This window comes from Taudactylus pleione, unplaced genomic scaffold (assembly GCF_031769625.1).
Source record: "Taudactylus pleione unplaced genomic scaffold, aTauple2 ptg000642l, whole genome shotgun sequence".
Lineage (NCBI taxonomy): Eukaryota > Metazoa > Chordata > Amphibia > Anura > Myobatrachidae > Taudactylus > Taudactylus pleione.
The window spans coordinates 4,678,284-4,699,584 of record NW_028285044.1 but is presented as its reverse complement, the minus strand read 5'-3'; the positions used below and the strand labels follow the sequence as shown (position 1 = coordinate 4,699,584).

Below are 21,301 nucleotides of genomic sequence, written 5' to 3'. Positions count from 1 at the left end.
ACCAGAGAATGGATGAAATCCTACAACTGAAATGGGAATTTCGGAAGGACCATAATACTTCCTTGTATGAAGCTGAGGTAAATGTAGAGAAATGGTTCTCGTGGTTAAACCCTGTAAAATGGTTCTCCAGTCTGGGAGAGTGGGCACAGGAGATGATTGCTAGTATAGGTAAGCTCCTTATTCTTATACTTGTTGTCATCTTCGTAATTGGTTTATGTGTCAGATGTGTTCTTAATGTGTTAAAGTGTGGAAAATGTACCACCAAGGAAAATCGTGGAAAGGAAATCCTAATGGTGGTGAGTGGTGGTGGTATAGGTACTAAGGTTGATGAAGAACTGCATTACAGTACTGAAATTGCATGTACCATCAGATAATAACAAGAGAATAGGCTTGGTCATGTATAATAAAATATTGTAAATGTTCCGTTAAACATCATAGATAATGTAGTCTCAATTCCCCCCCCCCCCCACAAACTTCCTTTATAGGTTCGATGAGGTCCCACATCCTAGCAATGGTTCCCTATAGATCCGCTGAGTGCGTATAAGGGTTGTTTTACACTTTCTTGAAGCACATTATTGACGGTTCAATTACCGAGTTGTGTCATACCATTTAGAACATTGAATAATAATTTATTATGCATGACTAAGTAGGTTAAGATTAGAATGTAATAGTTTTATGTTTGCTATCAAAGGGTGGACTGTCAAAGTCAAATAATTGGATATGATCGCTGTACAATTATTATCTGACGATATAGTCATCTATGGTATGATGACGTGTTACTAGGATGCTACTTTGCGTCGGTGCAATCCGATGTGCTAAAATGCATATCCACAACATACATACACTGATGCACACATATATACACATATATACACACAGATACTCATATGCAGATGCACATACTTACGCATGGACGCTCGTCTGTATATGTTCAAGTACTTAGACATAGACGCACATTTGCTATTTCAACACACAGACACACATATGCGAACGCATATGTGCAAAATGGTTCCAGCACATTATAGTTAATAACCAGAGTTATTAAAGGTATTTGTTAGCTAATAATTATGATGTGAGATGTACTTAAAGGAGATCTAAGGTTCAGAATACAGTGGATATGTCATGTTTGGTATCATACTAAATCCCTATTTATTTGCAGACATCCGTTTCTATTGGTAAAGAAGTTGCATCATGCGTCCGCTAGTTATAGATGATAGGGAGTTATTGAATAAAATGTTATAACTTGTATGCAGTGTCATAGCCAGTATTAACCAGTTGTTCGGCGGGAAACTACACAATGTGACCGTTGGAGGATTGAGCAATACCCCTGATGACACCGTATGAACTGACCAATGACCAGATTGACCAGAAGCAAGAACCAATGAGAACCTGTCAATTTGTCCCTTTGTTAACTTTGAAACCTGTAAGGAATATGAGCTGTGTGCTGACCTCAGTGTACAGGTATCTTCTTGCGACCGCAGACGTCTGGATTGATGACTGTATACTGGGACCAGTGCGCACGTGTATGTATCGGGCTGTACTATTTTCATTGCTTTTTACTCTAATTGTTAACTCTTACATCATGTAACCTCTTTTTACATAAATAACTTTTTGGGCTTTGGAAACACATGATTGGACTGGAAAGCAATTCTTTCTTAAGCGACTTGCAGTGCTAAATAGCGACTTATAGGTATTCATACTATGAATAGATAAAGGCAGTGAAAAGCCCTGTTTTCAGCTAAACAGGGCTTTTCACTGCTACATGAATAGATCCCTTAGTGTCTAAAGGGATACAACAAATCTTATCTTTCCTCAACCCCTGGTGCACTAAGATAATTAGGGGTATATTTAGTAAAGTGTGGGTTTTTAGAAGTGTAGATGTAGTCCATAGCAATCAATCAGATTCTAGCTATTATCTTCTAGAAGGTGCTAAATAATTAAGTAGACTCTCCACTTTAGTAAATATCCCCCTTATGGGTAAATTTACTAAAGTGAGAATTTTTAGAAGTGAGTTTTAAAAGTGATGTTGCCCATAGCAACCAATCAGATTCTACTTAACATTTAACTAGCACGTTTTAGACGATAATAGCTAGAATCTGATTGGTTGCTATGGGCAACATCACTTCTAAAACTCACTTCTAAAAATTCTCACTTAATAAATTTACTCCATAGTCTTTTGTATTTGGTACACTATGGGGTTAGTATTGGCAGGAACATTTATTGTTGGAATTGTTAGGGAGACAAGTGGCTATAAAATAGAGGTGAAGTTGAAATTTGAAATACATCCGGTTACAATTGTTGTTATTATTATTATTATTATTATTATTATTATTATTATTAATAATAATAAGAAGAATAATAATAAGAATAATAAGAATATTTATACAGATACCCACCCCATTTATATCTCTAATTTAGCTTGATAAACAATTGTTATGTTATGTGGAAGTAAAGTTGAACCACTGCATTATATTTCTTACTGCACTAGATACAGTATTTGTGCACTTAGAATAGTACCCACACCCCAGGGGTAAGCATTTGATGGCAGGTGTGGTTCAATTGGATTGTTTAGCATAGCACTGTGATTAAGCACTAAAGGCAGGCGTGCCAGTTGTAATGAGGCGCTGAGTTGCTGTGACAGGGATACACTCCCCTATTACGAGAACATTGTGTCTTGGTTTAATTTCAGTGGGACTAAGGTAGAGTAGCCACCCTGTATAGAAAAGCATAATCTCTTACATAGTTCATACTGAGATGCATACCATTAGAGTTGTTCACCCAGATGCACAACTCCTTATCAGATACATAAATCTCACTAATTTCATAAAGACACACAGCCAGGTATTGTTAAGGGAGATATAAGACACACATTTATTAATTATCAAGTCCTAGACCCGATAATTATCATTCATTTCATATCGCCGCTATTTGCGGCAATAAGAAATTAAAGATAGCTGACACACAGCAGCGGCAGGGGTTCCAAGATCATAGCATTAAGCAGTGAGGGCAGGTTCACGATGACACTGTGTGTATACTCCACTCCTGCGCCTCCCCCTGGTCCTCCTCTCTGGTATCTCCCTGATGAGGAGAATCTAAATGTCATCAAGTCTTGGCTACAATAAATTACAGATGGTTTCCTACACAACCACATTATGCACTTACTTTCAGTTATAAAGAAAAATAACATAGAATTACCCCAGCGCTGGTGAGCCAATTATTCAATCTCATTTACCTACTGCAATTCGTTAAAAGGGAAAATTTGCAAATCCCTTATATAAACCTACTAAAAAAGAATAGGATTATGCTGGTAAACAAATGAGGCATACAGCAATGCATTTCGTCCAGATCTCTGGACTTTTTCAAACTGAAAAAGTCCAGAGAACTAGAAGAAACGCGTTGCTCTGTGCTTCATTTGAAGCTTAACCTGAATGCCCCTGTGACCGGATTACAATTTACAAATTAACTACCAAGCAGTAGGAACCGGTAACTTGGACTTGCACTACCTGGCTGTTTCCAACTAACGGCCCCTATCATATCAACAAACAGGTGAGGCTGTAAGAGAGTGCCAACTCCTCACGAGGAAAGGGCAAGGAACTAGACAGATACAGCTTTTGTCCAACCTGGATACTTAATTGTGCCACATGAAGCAGCCATCGGTCAGCACGCTAATATCGGGCGCTGGATTAGCCAGGAAAGAGGGACTGTGAATACAGAGGTAACGTGTCTTATCTCAGATTCTGAGACTTTTGTTCCATACTGTGATTCAGCTTGAATATAACTTACACAAGTACAGTGATTATCGGAGATAACTAATAGTATTTAGTCTACAGGAACTCTTTTTACTATAGCAATACGGACACTATTACAGCTGGGTTCCAAACATCTGATATTGTGTCAGTACCTAAGCCAAATGGGACGCTGATACACTGTTACTCTTGTGTTTATGTTGTATGTGAAGTACAGTAGTAAACATTCCTAATGCTGTTAGAATGAAAACCATAAACAGGTTCACTTTAACTGAATATTCAGGTGCTCCTACATTTTATTATATATGTTCTGTTGTTTCTGTTTTAAATTATTTTATACATATAACAGAGAAAAAATAAAAATATTTTGTATGTGGAATTTCAAATGCGGTCTAGAGAATTTGTTTACCAGCACAATCTTTTTCTTTTTTAGTTACTTTCAGTTGTATCTAGAGCCTGATTCAAACCCTATATTGCCCTAGGCATGATACTGGTTTCGACCCACAGTGCCCCACTTTAGTTGACAAAAACAACACACATAAAAACAGGTTAGATTAATCTAAGATTATTACAAGACTCCTGCTAAAGATGGTCACACATTGAGCCAACTTTCATCCAAATAACCAACTGTCTAACTTTTGTCTAACTTGTCTGTCTACGGCTGAGTACACATTAAACGACCCGGCAAGCTTGCTGATGGTTGGGCCGATTACCCTTTGCCCCGAACCATGCAAGGTTGTCGGTTGACACTAGATTGCCCGATACCGCACCACATGCATATCGTGTTATGGGAAGTGCAGTACGACCAATCACACATTGTCACTGACGACACGCGGGAGTGTGTAGTAGTGCATACATACTAGGCTATGTGGACGATTTGTCATTCCAATGCATCTAAAATCATCCACTTTATTTTCTAGTGTGTACCCAGTAGTAAACGATCATGAAGTATACTCCCCACATCTAACCAACTTCTTCATCAGACCAGCCAGCCATCCAACTTCTTTTCAACTGAATGATTTTGTGATGTCACAAAAGTTGGTGGACACTTTTTACTCTGGAGAGACCAACTTAAAGAAACCAATGTTGGCACCTTCTTTCGCTGGCCTTTGGGATTACTTTTCTGGGTTAAACCATTGTAAAAATAATTTAATACCTGTAAGGTATATAAGCTGTGTGCTGACCTCAGTGTACAGGTATCTTCTTGCGACCGCAGACGTCTGGATCGATGACTGTATACTGGGACCAGTGCGCACGTGTATGTATCGGGCTGTACTATTTTCATTGCTTTTTACTCTAATTGTTAACTCTTACATCATGTAACCTCTTTTTACATAAATAACTTTTTGGGCTTTGGAAACACATGATTGGACTGGAAAGCAATTCTTTCTTAAGCGACTTGCAGCGCTAAATAGCGACTTATAGGTATTCATACTATGAATAGATAAAGGCAGTGAAAAGCCCTGTTTTCAGCTAAACAGGGTTTTTCACTGCTACATGTATAGACCTCTTAGTGTCTAAAGGGATACAACAAATCTTATCTTTCCTCAACCCCTGGTGCACTAAGATAATTAGGGGTATATTTAGTAAAGTGTGGGTTTTTAGAAGTGTAGATGTAGTCCATAGCAATCAATCAGATTCTAGCTATTATCTTCTAGAAGGTGCTAAATAATGAAGTAGACTCTCCACTTTAGTAAATATCCCCCTTATGGGTAAATTTACTAAAGTGAGAATTTTTAGAAGTGAGTTTTAAAAGTGATGTTGCCCATAGCAACCAATCAGATTCTACTTAACATTTAACTAGCACGTTTTAGACGATAATAGCTAGAATCTGTTTGGTTGCTATGGGCAACATCACTTCTAAAACTCACTTCTAAAAATTCTCACTTAATAAATTTACTCCATAGTCTTTTGTATTTGGTACACTATGGGGTTAGTATTGGCAGGAACATTTATTGTTGGAATTGTTAGGGAGACAAGTGGCTATAAAATAGAGGTGAAGTTGAAAGTTGAAATACATCCGGTTACAATTGTTGTTATTATTATTATTATTATTATTATTAATAATAATAAGAATAATAATAATAATAATAATATTTATCCATCTACCCACCCCATTTATATCTCTAATTTAGCTTGATAAACAATTGTTATGTTATGTGGAAGTAAAGTTGAACCACTGCATTATATTTCTTACTACACTAGATACAGTATTTGTGCACTTAGAATAGTACCCACACCCCAGGGGTAAGCATCTGATGGCAGGTGTGGTTCAATTGGATTGTTTAGCATAGCACTGTGATTAAGCACTAAAGGCAGACGTGCCACAGTTGTAATGAGGCGCTGAGTTGCTGTGACAGGGACACACTCCCCTATTACGAGAACATTGTGTCTTGGTTTAATTTCAGTGGGACTAAGGTAGAGTAGCCACCCTGTATAGAAAAGCATAATCTCTTACATAGTTCATACTGAGATGCATACCATTAGAGCCGTTCACCCAGATGCACAACTCCTTATCAGATACATAAATCTCACTAATTTCATTAAGACACACAGCCAGGTATTGTTAAGGGAGATATAAGACACACATTTATTAATTATCAAGTTCTAGACCCGATAATTATCATTCATTTCATATCGCCGCTATTCGCGGCAATAAGAAATTAAAGATAGCTGACACACAGCAGCGGCAGGGGTTCCAAGATCATAGCATTAAGCAGTGAGGGCAGGTTCTCGATGACACTGTGTGTATACCACACTCCTGCGCCTCCCCTGGTCCTCCTCTCTGGTATCTCCCTGATGAGGAGAATATAAATGTCATCAAGTATTGGCTACAATAAATTACAGATGGTTTCCTACACAACCACATTCTGCACTTACTTTCAGTTATAAAGAAAAATAACATAGAATTACCCCAGCGCTGGTGAGCCAATTATTCAATCTCATTTACCTACTGCAATTTGTTAAAAGGGAAAATTTGCAAATCCCTTATATAAACCTACTAAAAAAGAAAAGGATTATGCTGGTAAACAAATGAGGCACACAGCAATGCATTTCGCCCAGATCTCTGGACTTTTTCAAACTGAAAAAGTCCAGAGAACTCGACGAAACGCGTTGCTCTGTGCTTCATTTGAAGCTTAACCTGAATGCCCCTGTGACCGGATTACAATTTACAAATTAACTACCAAGCAGTAGGAACCGGTAACTTGGACTTGCACTACCTGGCTGTTTCCAACTAACGGCCCCTATCATATCAACAAACAGGTGAGGCTGTAAGAGAGTGCCAACTCCTCACGAGGAAAGGGCAAGGAACTAGACAGATACAGCTTTTGTCCAACTTGGATACTTAATTGTGCCACATGAAGCAGCCATCGGTCAGCACGCTAATATCGGGCGCTGGATTGGCCAGGAAAGAGGGACTGTGAATACAGAGGTAACGTGTCTTATCTCAGATTCTGAGACTTTTGTTCCATACTGTGATTCAGCTTGAATATAACTTACACAAGTACAGTGATTATCGGAGATAACTAATAGTATTTAGTCTACAGGAACTCTTTTTACTATAGCAATACGGACACTATTACAGCTGGGTTCCAAACATCTGACATTGTGTCAGTACCTAAGCCAAACGGGACGCTGATACACTGTTACTCTTGTGTTTATGTTGTATGTGAAGTACAGTAGTAAACATTCCTAATGCTGTTAGAATGAAAACCATAAACAGGTTCACTTTAACTGAATATTCAGGTGCTCCTACATTTTATTATATATGTTCTGTTGTTTCTGTTTTAAATTATTTTATACATATAACAGAGAAAAAATAAAAATATTTTGTAAGTGGAATTTCAAATGCGGTCTAGAGAATTTGTTTACCAGCACAATCTTTTCTTTTTTAGTTACTTTCAGTTGTATCTAGAGCCTGATTCAAACCCTATATTGCCCTAGGCATGATACTGGTTTCGACCCACAGTGCCCCACTTTAGTTGACAAAAACAACACACATAAAAACAGGTTAGATTAATCTAAGATTATTACAAGACTCCTGCTAAAGATGGTCACACATTGAGCCAACTTTCATCCAAATAACCAACTGTCTAACTTTTGTCTAACTTGTCTGTCTACGGCTGAGTACACATTAAACGACCCGGCAAGCTTGCTGATGGTTGGGCCGATTACCCTTTGCCCCGAACCATGCAAAGTTGTCGGTTGACACTAGATTGCCCGATACCGCACCACATGCATATCGTGTTATGGGAAGTGCAGTACGACCAATCACACATTGTCACTGACGACACGCGGGAGTGTGTAGTAGTGCATACATACTAGGCTATGTGGACGATTTGTCATTCCAATGCATCTAAAATCATCCACTTTATTTTCTAGTGTGTACCCAGTAGTAAACGATCATGAAGTATACTCCCCACATCTAACCAACTTCTTCATCAGACCAGCCAGCCATCCAACTTCTTTTCAACTGAATGATTTTGTGATGTCACAAAAGTTGGTGGACACTTTTTACTCTGGAGAGACCAACTTAAAGAAACCAATGTTGGCACCTTCTTTCGCTGGCCTTTGGGATTACTTTTCTGGGTTAAACCATTGTAAAAATAATTTAATACCTGTAAGGTATATAAGCTGTGTGCTGACCTCAGTGTACAGGTATCTTCTTGCGACCGCAGACGTCTGGATCGATGACTGTATACTGGGACCAGTGCGCACGTGTATGTATCGGGCTGTACTATTTTCATTGCTTTTTACTCTAATTGTTAACTCTTACATCATGTAACCTCTTTTTACATAAATAACTTTTTGGGCTTTGGAAACACATGATTGGACTGGAAAGCAATTCTTTCTTAAGCGACTTGCAGCGCTAAATAGCGACTTATAGGTATTCATACTATGAATAGATAAAGGCAGTGAAAAGCCCTGTTTTCAGCTAAACAGGGCTTTTCACTGCTACATGTATAGACCTCTTAGTGTCTAAAGGGATACAACAAATCTTATCTTTCCTCAACCCCTGGTGCACTAAGATAATTAGGGGTATATTTAGTAAAGTGTGGGTTTTTAGAAGTGTAGATGTAGTCCATAGCAATCAATCAGATTCTAGCTATTATCTTCTAGAAGGTGCTAAATAATTAAGTAGACTCTCCACTTTAGTAAATATCCCCCTTATGGGTAAATTTACTAAAGTGAGAATTTTTAGAAGTGAGTTTTAAAAGTGATGTTGCCCATAGCAACCAATCAGATTCTACTTAACATTTAACTAGCACGTTTTAGACGATAATAGCTAGAATCTGTTTGGTTGCTATGGGCAACATCACTTCTAAAACTCACTTCTAAAAATTCTCACTTAATAAATTTACTCCATAGTCTTTTGTATTTGGTACACTATGGGGTTAGTATTGGCAGGAACATTTATTGTTGGAATTGTTAGGGAGACAAGTGGCTATAAAATAGAGGTGAAGTTGAAAGTTGAAATACATCCGGTTACAATTGTTGTTATTATTATTATTATTATTATTATTATTATTAATAATAATAATAATAATAATAATAATAATAATAATAATATTTATCCATCTACCCACCCCATTTATATCTCTAATTTAGCTTGATAAACAATTGTTATGTTATGTGGAAGTAAAGTTGAACCACTGCATTATATTTCTTACTACACTAGATACAGTATTTGTGCACTTAGAATAGTACCCACACCCCAGGGGTAAGCATCTGATGGCAGGTGTGGTTCAATTGGATTGTTTAGCATAGCACTGTGATTAAGCACTAAAGGCAGACGTGCCACAGTTGTAATGAGGCGCTGAGTTGCTGTGACAGGGACACACTCCCCTATTACGAGAACATTGTGTCTTGGTTTAATTTCAGTGGGACTAAGGTAGAGTAGCCACCCTGTATAGAAAAGCATAATCTCTTACATAGTTCATACTGAGATGCATACCATTAGAGCCGTTCACCCAGATGCACAACTCCTTATCAGATACATAAATCTCACTAATTTCATTAAGACACACAGCCAGGTATTGTTAAGGGAGATATAAGACACACATTTATTAATTATCAAGTTCTAGACCCGATAATTATCATTCATTTCATATCGCCGCTATTCGCGGCAATAAGAAATTAAAGATAGCTGACACACAGCAGCGGCAGGGGTTCCAAGATCATAGCATTAAGCAGTGAGGGCAGGTTCTCGATGACACTGTGTGTATACCACACTCCTGCGCCTCCCCTGGTCCTCCTCTCTGGTATCTCCCTGATGAGGAGAATATAAATGTCATCAAGTATTGGCTACAATAAATTACAGATGGTTTCCTACACAACCACATTCTGCACTTACTTTCAGTTATAAAGAAAAATAACATAGAATTACCCCAGCGCTGGTGAGCCAATTATTCAATCTCATTTACCTACTGCAATTTGTTAAAAGGGAAAATTTGCAAATCCCTTATATAAACCTACTAAAAAAGAAAAGGATTATGCTGGTAAACAAATGAGGCACACAGCAATGCATTTCGCCCAGATCTCTGGACTTTTTCAAACTGAAAAAGTCCAGAGAACTCGACGAAACGCGTTGCTCTGTGCTTCATTTGAAGCTTAACCTGAATGCCCCTGTGACCGGATTACAATTTACAAATTAACTACCAAGCAGTAGGAACCGGTAACTTGGACTTGCACTACCTGGCTGTTTCCAACTAACGGCCCCTATCATATCAACAAACAGGTGAGGCTGTAAGAGAGTGCCAACTCCTCACGAGGAAAGGGCAAGGAACTAGACAGATACAGCTTTTGTCCAACTTGGATACTTAATTGTGCCACATGAAGCAGCCATCGGTCAGCACGCTAATATCGGGCGCTGGATTGGCCAGGAAAGAGGGACTGTGAATACAGAGGTAACGTGTCTTATCTCAGATTCTGAGACTTTTGTTCCATACTGTGATTCAGCTTGAATATAACTTACACAAGTACAGTGATTATCGGAGATAACTAATAGTATTTAGTCTACAGGAACTCTTTTTACTATAGCAATACGGACACTATTACAGCTGGGTTCCAAACATCTGACATTGTGTCAGTACCTAAGCCAAACGGGACGCTGATACACTGTTACTCTTGTGTTTATGTTGTATGTGAAGTACAGTAGTAAACATTCCTAATGCTGTTAGAATGAAAACCATAAACAGGTTCACTTTAACTGAATATTCAGGTGCTCCTACATTTTATTATATATGTTCTGTTGTTTCTGTTTTAAATTATTTTATACATATAACAGAGAAAAAATAAAAATATTTTGTAAGTGGAATTTCAAATGCGGTCTAGAGAATTTGTTTACCAGCACAATCTTTTTCTTTTTTAGTTACTTTCAGTTGTATCTAGAGCCTGATTCAAACCCTATATTGCCCTAGGCATGATACTGGTTTCGACCCACAGTGCCCCACTTTAGTTGACAAAAACAACACACATAAAAACAGGTTAGATTAATCTAAGATTATTACAAGACTCATGCTAAAGATGGTCACACATTGAGCCAACTTTCATCCAAATAACCAACTGTCTAACTTTTGTCTAACTTGTCTGTCTACGGCTGAGTACACATTAAACGACCCGGCAAGCTTGCTGATGGTTGGGCCGATTACCCTTTGCCCCGAACCATGCAAGGTTGTCGGTTGACACTAGATTGCCCGATACCGCACCACATGCATATCGTGTTATGGGAAGTGCAGTACGACCAATCACACATTGTCACTGACGACACGCGGGAGTGTGTAGTAGTGCATACATACTAGGCTATGTGGACGATTTGTCATTCCAATGCATCTAAAATCATCCACTTTATTTTCTAGTGTGTACCCAGTAGTAAACGATCATGAAGTATACTCCCCACATCTAACCAACTTCTTCATCAGACCAGCCAGCCATCCAACTTCTTTTCAACTGAATGATTTTGTGATGTCACAAAAGTTGGTGGACACTTTTTACTCTGGAGAGACCAACTTAAAGAAACCAATGCTGGCACCTTCTTTCGCTGGCCTTCTTGGATTACTTTTCTGGGTTAAACCATTGTAAAAATAATTTAATACCTGTAAGGTATATAAGCTGTGTGCTGACCTCAGTGTACAGGTATCTTCTTGCGACCGCAGACGTCTGGATCGATGACTGTATACTGGGACCAGTGCGCACGTGTATGTATCGGGCTGTACTATTTTCATTGCTTTTTACTCTAATTGTTAACTCTTACATCATGTAACCTCTTTTTACATAAATAACTTTTTGGGCTTTGGAAACACATGGTTGGACTGGAAAGCAATTCTTTCATAAGCGAATTGCAGCGCTAAATAGCGACTTATAGGTATTCATACTATGAATAGATAAAGGCAGTGAAAAGCCCTGTTTTCAGCTAAACAGGGCTTTTCACTGCTACATGAATAGACCCCTTAGTGTCTAAAGGGATACAACAAATCTTATCTTTCCTCAACCCCTGGTGCACTAAGATAATTAGGGGTATATTTAGTAAAGTGTGGGTTATTAGTAGGGATGTGCAGGCTCGGTTCTACTCGGTTCCTTTCGGTTTTTTTTCCCGAATCTTATTGGGTTTCAGCTGTCACGAGTTTTGGATAGCCAATAAGATTCGGTAAAAAAAAACGAACGGAACCGAGTAGAACCGAGCCTGCACATCCCTAGTTATTAGAAGTGTAGATGTTGCCCATAGCTATCAATCAGATTCTAGCTATTATCTTCTAGAAGGTGCTAAATAATTAAGTAGACTCTCCACTTCAGTAAATATACCCGTTATGGGTAAATTTACTAAAGTGAGAATTTTTAGAAGTGAGTTTTAAAAGTGATGTTGCCCATAGCAACCAATCAGATTCTACTTAACATTTAACTAGCACGTTTTAGACGATAATAGCTAGAACCTGATTGGTTGCTATGGGCAACATCACTTTTAAAACTCACTTCTAAAAATTCTCACTTAATAAATTTACTCCATAGTCTTTTGTATTTGGTACACTATGGGGTTAGTATTGGCAGGAACAGTTATTGTTGGAATTGTTAGGGAGACAAGTGGCTATAAAATAGAGGTGAAGTTGAAATTTGAAATACATCCGGTTACAATTGTTGTTGTTGTTATTATTATTATTTTTAATAATAATAATAATAATAATAATATTTATCCATCTACCCACCCCATTTATATCTCTAATTTAGCTTGATAAACAATTGTTATGTTATGTGGAAGTAAAGTTGAACCACTGCATTATATTTCTTACTGCACTAGATACAGTATTTGTGCACTTAGAACCCACACCCCAAGGGTAAACATCTGATGGCAGGTGTGGTTCAATTGGATTGTTTAGCATAGCACTGTGATTAAGCACTAAAGGCAGGCATGCCACAGTTGTAATGAGGCACTGAGTTGCTGTGACAGGGACACACTCCCCTATTACGAGAACATTGTGTCTTGGTTTAATTTCAGTGGGACTAAGGTAGAGTAGCCACCCTGTACAGAAAAGCATAATCTCTTACATAGTTCATACTGAGATGCATACCATTAGAGCCGTTCACCCAGATGCACAACTCCTTATCAGATACATAAATCTCACTAATTTCATTAAGACACACAGCCAGGTATTGTTAAGGGAGATATAAGACACACATTTATTAATTATCAAGTTCTAGACCCGATAATTATCATTCATTTCATATCGCCGTTATTCGCGGCAATAAGAAATTAAAGATAGCTGACTCACAGCAGTGGCAGGGGTTCCAAGATCATAGCACTAAGCAGTGAGGGCAGGTTCACGATGACACTGTGTGTATACCACACTCCTGCGCCTCCCCCTGGTCCTCCTCTCTGGTATCTCCCTGATGAGGAGAATATAAATGTCATCAAGTATTGGCTACAATAAATTACAGATGGTTTCCTACACAACCACATTATGCACTTACTTTCAGTTATAAAGAAAAATAACATAGAATTACCCCAGCGCTGGTGAGCCAATTATTCAATCTCATTTACCTACTGCAATTCGTTAAAAGGGAAAATTTGCAAATCCCTTATATAAACCTACTAAAAAAGAAAAGGATTATGCTGGTAAACAAATGAGGCACACAGCAATGCATTTCGTCCAGATCTCTGGACTTTTTCAAACTGAAAAAGTCCAGAGAACTCGACGAAACGCGTTGCTCTGTGCTTCATTTGAAGCTTAACCTGAATGCCCCTGTGACCGGATTACAATTTACAAATTAACTACCAAGCAGTAGGAACCGGTAACTTGGACTTGCACTACCTGACTGTTTCCAACTAACGGCCCCTATCATATCAACAAACAGGTGAGGCTGTAAGAGAGTGCCAACTCCTCACGAGGAAAGGGCAAGGAACTAGACAGATACAGCTTTTGTCCAACCTGGATACTTAATTGTGCCACATGAAGCAGCCATCGGTCAGCACGCTAATATCGGTCGCTGGATTGGCCAGGAAAGAGGGACTGTGAATACAGAGGTAACGTGCCTTATCTCAGATTCTGAGACTTTTGTTCCATACTGTGATTCAGCTTGAATATAACTTACACAAGTACAGTGATTATCGGAGATAACTAATAGTATTTAGTCTACAGGAACTCTTTTTACTATAGCAATACGGACACTATTACAGCTGGGTTCCAAACATCTGATATTGTGTCAGTACCTAAGCCAAATGGGACGCTGATACACTGTTACTCTTGTGTTTATGTTGTATGTGAAGTACAGTAGTAAACATTCCTAATGCTGTTAGAATGAAAACCATAAACAGGTTCACTTTAACTGAATATTCAGGTGCTCCTACATTTTATTATATATGTTCTGTTGTTTCTGTTTTAAATTATTTTATACATATAACAGAGAAAAAATAAAAATATTTTGTATGTGGAATTTCAAATGCGGTCTAGAGAATTTGTTTACCAGCACAATCTTTTTCTTTTTTAGTTACTTTCAGTTGTATATAGAGCCTGATTCAAACCCTATATTGCCCTAGGCATGATACTGGTTTTGACCCACAGTGCCCAACTTTAGTTGACAAAAACAACACACATAAAAACAGGTTAGATTAATCTAAGATTATTACAAGACTCCTGCTAAAGATGGTCACACATTGAGCCAACTTTCATCCAAATAACCAACTGTCTAACTTTTGTCTAACTTGTCTGTCTACAGCTGAGTACACATTAAACGACCCGGCAAGCTTGCTGATGGTTGGGCCAATTACCCTTTGCCCCGAACCATGCAAGATTGTCGGTTGACACTAGATTGCCCGATACCGCACCACATGCATATCGTGTTATTGGAAGTGCAGTACGACCAATCACACATCGTCACTGACGACACGCGGGAGTGTGTAGTAGTGCATACACACTAGGCTATGTGGACGATTTGTCATTCCAATGCATCTAAAATCATCCACTTTATTTTCTAGTGTGTACCCAGTAGTAAACGATCATGAAGTATACTCCCCACATCTAACCAACTTCTTCATCAGACCAGCCAGCCATCCAACTTCTTTTCAACTGAATGATTTTGTGATGTCACAAAAGTTGGTGGACACTTTTTACTCTGGAGAGACCAACTTAAAGAAACCAATGCTGGCACCTTCTTTTGCTGGCCTTCTTGGATTACTTTTCTGGGTTAAACCATTGTAAAAATAATTTCCAGCCAATTTTGGTACTCACAAAATTGTGGGAAAAACTGATGTTAGATCCTCCCTCTAATTTAGGGTAACCAGCACTAGGCTGGTGAAACCTTAGAGGGGTCATGCACAATGGTTTCAAATCAGCCCCAGGCCAGTTCATGGCAAGGATGTTTACCCATAGACTTCTTCCTGGGTATAACCAGACCTGGTGCCAATAGCACCAGGGCTCTTCTTTCTACCCTTGGGACTTTCAGTACATAGGTAAAAAAGGGTAAATAATAGTTTTTAAAAATGTGGTTGTTGGTGAACTACTAGTCCCAGCATCCCACTGAGACTGAATGGGAAGCCACTGCCAGTCACAGTGTAACCAGTGCAGTCACTGACTGCTCTGACTACACTGAATTGGCGGATTTTACTGGGGAGGCTGCAGCCCTGCAGCCCCTATGTTAAAAGTAAAACCGTCACTGGTCCTATCCTTATGTAGCGGTTCCCAAAGGTTAATTCAGGTCATATCCAAGAAATCCTCAACATACTTTGGTAACTGGTATCATGTGACAATAAGTTAATAAACAGTCAATTACCTGTTTATGCTGATTAAGTCATGTTTCCCTTATTGATGAACATCTGTGGTTTTTTATTGCTAATAGTACAACATTACATCTGCGGTTTTCATTGCCTGCCAAAAAATTGTTGTTGCAATTCTATTTATGTACAACATACATTAATGATAAAATTTTGTTTTTAAATATGTAAACAATTAATTAATATTAATTAATAATATAAAAACAATAATAATAAAAAACACTGATTTAATGAAAAAATGTTTAGGATATTATTTATGATTCATACTTTTCATTGTGTATTATTGAATGCTTATAGTACCACTATTGCTGATGAGAGATGTTCTTTGTATTTTATGCCCTTCATGTTCGACATTACTGTGACATAATTTTTTCCAGAATCTGTATTTGCTATTAGCGTTTCAGAATTAGGTCAATTGTACAGTTTCCGCTGCCCATGCAGTTTTTGTAATCTTTGACCAATAGTTATCTACAATAGCGACACCATTAAATAAATACATTTATTATTATTATTATTATTATTATTATTATTATTATTATTATTATCATCATCATCCAAATCTTCAAGGGAACTTGTGTGTCTCTTTTCAGCATGACTATTTCCAATGAGTTACCGCATCAAGATTTTGGCTTTACCTGCCCAGAGTACCACTGCACCACTGAATTGCTTTCAGGTTGCTAACTTATATGTCAGTCAATTACTTCTTACCAGCCATGTTCTGAGTCTGCAGTTTTATCAAATGAACTTTCTGGTTGGGCATGATTAAGTCAAATTATAATTAAAAGAACAATGACTGTTCAAGATCACACAACTAATACTTGCAGAAGAGTGATCATTATGAATATTGTAGAACAAAGGCAGACCTATTATCACAGTGCTTATTAGATTTGTTTGTTACTAGTCATGTAATTCCTCTGAGTTTATTGCATGAGTTTAAGCTGCTGCACCTCTGCTAAAATAAATTTGCACTAATAAATTACAATACACTTTGTGCACAGTTTGAGACTAATACCCTTTTCAGACATACCGAGATTCCCAGGTTTTTGCTGGGGCTTGTCCAAACTACCCGGATCTCGTGTATGTCTGAAAGGCACCAACCCGGGAACACATTCCCAGGTCACCACCTTTTTTCTCAACACTTTAATCAGTATAGCAGAGCATACATCACTGTGCAGTCAGTGTATCCCCTTACACAGTCACTTTTGCCAGTACAGCCACTTGTGAGTCTCTGGACACAGCACTTAATCAGCAGAGTATAGCGCAGCATCAGCGTGCAGTGTGCCCCTATACAGCCACTTGTCCCACTCAGCCAGCCAGTGAGCAGCGTGCCCCCAATACAGCCACTTGTCCCACTCAGCCAGCCAGTGATCAGCATGCCCCCTATACAGCCACTTGCCCCACTCAGCCAGCCAGTGATCAGCATGCCCCCTATACAGCCACTTGCCCCACTCAGCCAGCCAGTGATCAGCATGCCCCTTATACAGCCACTTGTCCCACTCAGCCAGCCAGTGATCAGCGTGCCCCCTATACATCCACTTGTCCCACTCAGCCCGCCGAAGATCAGCGTTTCCCCTACACAGCCACTTGTCCCACTCAGCCAGCCAGTGATCAGCGTGCCCGCTATACAGCCACTTGTCCCACTCAGCCAGCCAGCCCAGTAGCAGGGCAGTGCACAGTCCAGAGCGTGCAGGAGAAATGGCGCCGAGTCGCGTGACTTGGCACCTTATGTAGAGGCGAACTCTCGCGGGGATCCGACGTCAGGACGCTGACGTTCGGCTCGCAGTGGGGATCCGAGTCAGCGAGAACTTGGATCCCTATGTTTGGAGCAGTTCAGATTCCATAGAATCTCTAGTTGATAGTGCTGCTCTTTAATTAGTAGTACAGTTTACAATCATGTGTTTCATACATTATTTGAACCTTTGTGAGGCTTAATTTTATTTTTCTTTAGTTTTTAGTTTTCACAGTCCCAACACAGGGAAGAAGATGAAGACCAAAATAGAGGTTGATACAAGAGCCATGGTCCTGTGTGAGCAACTACGAGAGCTGGATTTGGAATGGCAGGCTCAAGGGGATGCCAGACTGCAGTGATTCATGGACAATGAATGTGAATTGCAGAGCATTTTTCTATCGCAAATGGTAGCTATGCAGGAAAGGGTCAGTCACAATAACTGTGATTTTCTCGCTCAACTTTTCACTGAAATCCACTCAATACCACCACAGTTGCCACCCCGCACCCATTATGCCCAACAAGCACACTGTCCACCTCTTTTGGGCCTGCATCCCACTATATGCAACAAGCTCAGTCTCCCACCTCATTTGGGCCTGCGTCACAGTATGTGCAACACGCTCAGTCTCCCACCTCATTTACAAGCTCAGTCTCCCACCTCATTTGGGCCTACATCCCAGTATGCGCAACAAGCTCAGGCTCCCACCTCATTTACAAGCTCAGTCTCCCACCTCATTTGGGCCTGCATCCCAGTATGTGCAACACGCTCAGTCTCCCACCTCATTTACAAGCTCAGTCTCCCACCTCATTTACAAGCTCAGTCTCCCACCTCATTTGGGCCCACATCCCAGTATGCGCAACAAGCTCAGTCTCCCACCTCATTTGGGCCTACATCCCAGTATGCGCAACAAGCTCAGTCTCCCACCTCATTTGGGCCTACATTCCAGTATGCGCAACAAGCTCAGTCTCCCACCTCATTTGGGTCTACATCCCAGTATGCGTAACAAGCTCAGTCTCCCACCTCATTTACAAGCTCAGTCTCCCACCTCATTTGGGCCTGCATCCCAGTATGTGCAACACGCTCAGTCTCCCACCTCATATACAAGCTCAGTCTCCCACCTCATTTACAAGCTCAGTCTCCCACCTCATTTGGGCCCACATCCCAGTATGCGCAACAAGCTCAGTCTCCCACCTCATTTGTGCCTACATCCCAGTATGCGCAACAAGCTCAGTCTCCCACCTCATTTGGGCCTACATCCCAGTATGCGCCACAAGCTCAGTCTCCCACCTCATTTGGGCCTACATCCCAGTATGCGCCACAAGCTCAGTCTCCCACCTCATTTGGGTCTACATCCCAGTATGCGTAACAAGCTCAGTCTCCCACCTCATTTGGGCCTACATCCCAGTATGCGCAACAAGCTCAGGCTCCCACCTCATTTGGGCCTACATCCCAGTATGCGCAACAAGCTCAGGCTCTCATCTCATTTAGGCCTGCATCCCAGTTTGCGCAACAAGCACAGTCTCCAATCTCATTTAGGCCTGCATCCCAGTTTGCGCAACAAGCACAGTCTAGGTATGTATATCAAATTCCATACAGAACTATGGAGAGTATTCTGCACAGAAGTAGATGCTTTTCTTTTGTATTTTTATGGGTGTCTTTTGTCTGTCATTCTTTCATATGGAACAAATATGAAAGTAAGGCTTTCACACATGTTTTTGAACTTAACAAAAATATTTTATTAAAATAAAACTTGGATCGACAACTGGCTTGCCGTTTATTATATAATATTTACTTATAACATTGCATTAATATTTTTAACAATGGTGCTTCTTATTAATTCAACATAATTATTTGTACTTTGCACAACAGAGGTGGTTGCTAGGGGAACATGGCTCTTCCACGACGTCCCACTCCAGCAGATAGTGATCTCTCTGTATATTTCAAATATTATACAAGATACAGCATGCCGCCACAACATCCGTAATCAGGCGAATGTCTTTATCATTGCGCTTTAACAAACAGTGCCAGTTCCCCTGAGGCATCCAAAAGCATTCTCCACCACCATTCGGGCAGAGCTGTGGGTATAGGTTTAGTAAATCTGTTCTTGTGACAGCTCAATCTGTTGGCTGTACCCTTTTATAAGCCACCTTCTTAAGAGATACGCAGCCTCCCCAATGATGAGCACCTGTCCCACCACACCATCCACAAACTTGGTAAATCAAAACAATGGTTTCAACAAATATTATAGGTGTTACAAGTATATACAATAGATTCTTTAAGTATATTTGGTTTTACTTGCTTGTGTGACATATTCTTGTTTTTTACTTTTAAAAACCATTGCACTAGGCCTGGCCAACCTACAGCAAATCCACCAGACAAATCAAGCTCTCCATTCTACACATGTTCTTGTCAGCCATGAATACAGCAATGCAGCCCATACCTTTGCATGACCTCATTATTGTTGGCCAGCAAAGCATCCACTTTAAATGACAAAACTGTGTAAAACACTGAAAAACCCTGCTTATGTCTGAAAGGGGTTGACCCGGAAATTTCCCCGGTCTCAGGTGTAGTTTGAAAGGGGGTCTCGAACAAACACCTGGGATTTTGCAGAGGTGAAAAATCCAGGTCTAAGCAGGGTAATTCCCGGGTCGTATGTCTGAAAGTGGTATAAGGGGAAAATGTACTACAGAGTGATACCCCTTGCACACAGAATGTGTATAAAATCACGGCTGTACCCGGCATTTGAGTGCCGGGTCAGTTTGCTGTTTCTAGCCAGACTCCCCTTTCACACAGAAAAGCAAATTACCGAATAAAGCACTTTTACCTGGTAATTTGCTGAACAACACAGGGTTTTTTTCTGTGTAAAAAGGTCAACCCAGGTTGAAATTGCAGAGTCTCCGACTCTGGTAAAAGTCGAATTCCCGGGAATTACCTCCCAGGTTGACCCATTCACACAGAAAAATACCTGTGTTGATCAGCAAATTACAGTGCTTTATCCAGTAATTTGCTTTTCTGTGTGAAAGGGGTATTACTGCAAAAACAGTTTTTGGTGGTTTTTCCAACAGCTTGCAAATCACCATATTTACTAAAGGCAAACCCACCAAAAAACCTACAGCTTCACAAAGTGTCGCACTCCACATCTCAAGTTTTTACCTGTAAAGGATTTTTACACCAGTGTAAAAAACTGCCGTGAGAACCTTCGGAAAACCTTCCAAAGAAATGAGTTGCTGGTAGCAGCGGCTCCTGTCCTCTTACCTGAGGGGGCTGCTGCTGCTTTTGGTCTGGCCGCGGTCGGCCGCGTCCCAGCACCTGCGCAAAGAATCTGACAGACGCTGGGACCGGCGCATGCACATGAGCGATGGTGGCGCTGCGCATGTGCATGCAGACCCGGCTCCGGTGTGAACGGTGCCAACTCGGGAATATCCTGGGTTGGTGCCGGCTAAATATCGGGTCTGATCTGGATTGGAACCCTGTTTCAACTCTGGTTCAGACCCGGAATTTAGGTGTAAAAATGGTATTACAGTGCCACTCACATGGGATTACCAGAATTAAGGACATCTGCCGGA

The 21,301-nt window shown here is 40.0% G+C and overlaps 1 pseudogene; it reads left to right on the top strand.

Annotated features, from left to right (window-relative positions):
- LOC148479026 (uncharacterized) overlaps positions 1 to 20,679 on the top strand; it is a 45,047-nt pseudogene extending 24,368 nt beyond the window's left edge.
- The last annotated feature ends 622 nt before the right edge of the window (positions 20,680 to 21,301 follow it).